A 2,500-nucleotide genomic window follows, 5' to 3' on the forward strand; every position below is an offset into this window, starting at 1 on the left:
TACGATGCTGGCCGAAAAGGTTAGGGCTGAAGCTATAAGCTTGTAAATGCCCTAACCCAGTTCATCTTATAAATTACAAACTTTCCATATGGTCTAATTACAAAAAAACAAACGAACAAATTAACAAAAACAGCAAGCAATTTTTTTTTTTCTTTTTTAAGCATTTGATCTATACGGCATATATACATTTTTAGCATTTGAACTATACATCATCGAAAGACAGTTAACCATCAGTTCTATATTTCTCCAGTATAAAGTGTTTCAACTTTCTCTTAAAATGAACAATATTTTTACTTTCCTTTAACTCCTCCGGTAAACCATTCCACAGCTTCACCCCACAGACAGAAATGCACATGCTTTTCTTAGTGGTGTGCACAGTCGGCTGTTTTAAATTAAATCTCCCTCTTAAGTTATATCCGCCTTCTCTATCATTGAACATTTTTTGGATGTTGTTTGGCAGTAGATTTTGGATTGCTTTAAACACTATTTGTGCAGTTTTGAAACTCATTGAGTGCCAATGACGTCGATCGGCGACAAATCAAATAGTAACGTTGAGTGCCAATGACGTCGATCGGCGTCAAATGCGTTTTTTGACGGTGGGACGTGGATCAAAGCCTCATGCATCTCCTGTGAAAGTTTGGGGGATTTTGAATGTGTATAACCTATTTTACGGGCCCATTAGGTGGCGACAGTGCTCTCCAGATTAGAGAAAGTTGAGGAAAAACAGCAGAAAAAGCCGTGATGAAACCATTCTCATGAGAATGGTTTGGCTTTTCGGTGTGTCGCGCTGGGAGCCGGCGCACAACGGCGGGGCGCTCCGAAAATAGACTCTGGGTGCAGCACACTTTGAAATGCGCAGCAGAAAGCCCAGAAAGCCCAGAATCGGACGCAGCTTCATCCCAGCTCACAACCGAAACCCCAGAAACGAGCGAGCCCGATCCAGACTCCCCCGACGAGCGGCCCCCATCCGAACGTGGATCCGCAGGCAGAGACTCGCCTGACACACGCAGCAGAGCGAGCAGAGCCACCAGAGACACACCCACGGAGGAGGAGTTTGCAGTAGAGGGGGGTGGGGGTGCTGTTATATTGAAGGAAATTACTGTTCAGATGTTTCAGGTCAGAAAATATTAGCTTCAGAGTCAGTGATTTGCTTGAAATGCTTCATTTCACAAAAGGCTCATTATCTCAGCTTCTAGATGGAAACGTCTATTTTGGCTGAAATCAACCTATCTTCTCCGGCTGATAACTAAAGAACGGAAAATGATATCAATAAACTTTTTTTTGCTGATGATACAATAGAGTCTCATCGTTCTTTGTGCATGATCGGTGTTTACATAGTAATATCACACAATATTCTGTGGGCCTCGAGAAAACACTGAAAACGCTCTGAAACGGCTGGCACTGGGAGCATCCGTTTTCCAAAAGTGGCTGGCACTCAATGATCTTTGTGTCTGCTGATGCATCAGTTCACTTTATTAAAGCTGTTTCAAGGTAAATAAAAAAGGAACAATACGCATCATGTGTGTGGGACTGTGGACTGTAAAATAAATCAGTGCTTGTTGCCCTCTTGTCTTCTAGTTTAATTTGTCAAACTAATGGACATTTATATTTATATTTATCGGTGGTGGATGAGTTGAGTCCCCCCCTCCTCCCCGTACTGTACCCAGGTGGCGGTAACACGAGGCTAGTGAAGATTGCAGCTAAAAACAGGGTGTGAATGATAACTTTTAAAGTCAATTTGGCATCGCAGGGCTTATGGAGACTTGAATTACGCCAGGTGAGCAGTATGGAATCATTTTCTGTTGTTTTTTTCTGTTGTTTTTTTACATTTTTGCTCGTGACCCTGTTCACACTGTCCTGTCCTGTCATGTATATTTAGTCTTGGACCCCAGGAAGACGCTAGCTGTCGTCTAGGCAGCAGCTAACAGGCATCCTTTTAAGAAACAATAAACAACAGTCAGCAGACAGTAGACAGCTCTACTGATGCGGTCAGTCTCCATTTCTCCAAACTGGGATGGGTTGTTAGGCCGTTTTAAGTGCGATCGGGCTGAAACCTTCAGGGTGTGTAAAGGGCACCTGACAGCTGGATTTTTTTATTAGGATAATTAGCTATTAATTAGCTATTAGCTTGATGTGATGTCATCAGTGATGTCATCAGTGATGATGTCATCAGTGATGATGTCAAAAGCGACAAAGGCGCACACACACACACACACACACACACACACACACACACAAGGAGGCATTGTGACAAGACTGTTCAGTGATATCATAAGGGGGCACACACACACACACACACACACACACAGATGATGTCATCACTGATATCATAATGGGACACACACAAGGGAGGCATTGTGACATCACTGATGCAATAGCATTTAGTGAGCAACACACCCCCCCGCGTGCTATAGGGCAGGCGAGGCCGAGCTGCAGGTGAGGTTGTGCAGCGGTCTATAAAACTACATGACCTAAAGGCATCCGTTATTGGTACCTATTC

Source organism: Poromitra crassiceps (assembly GCF_964638095.1).
Source record: "Poromitra crassiceps genome assembly, contig: HAP1_SCAFFOLD_264, whole genome shotgun sequence".
Lineage (NCBI taxonomy): Eukaryota > Metazoa > Chordata > Actinopteri > Beryciformes > Melamphaidae > Poromitra > Poromitra crassiceps.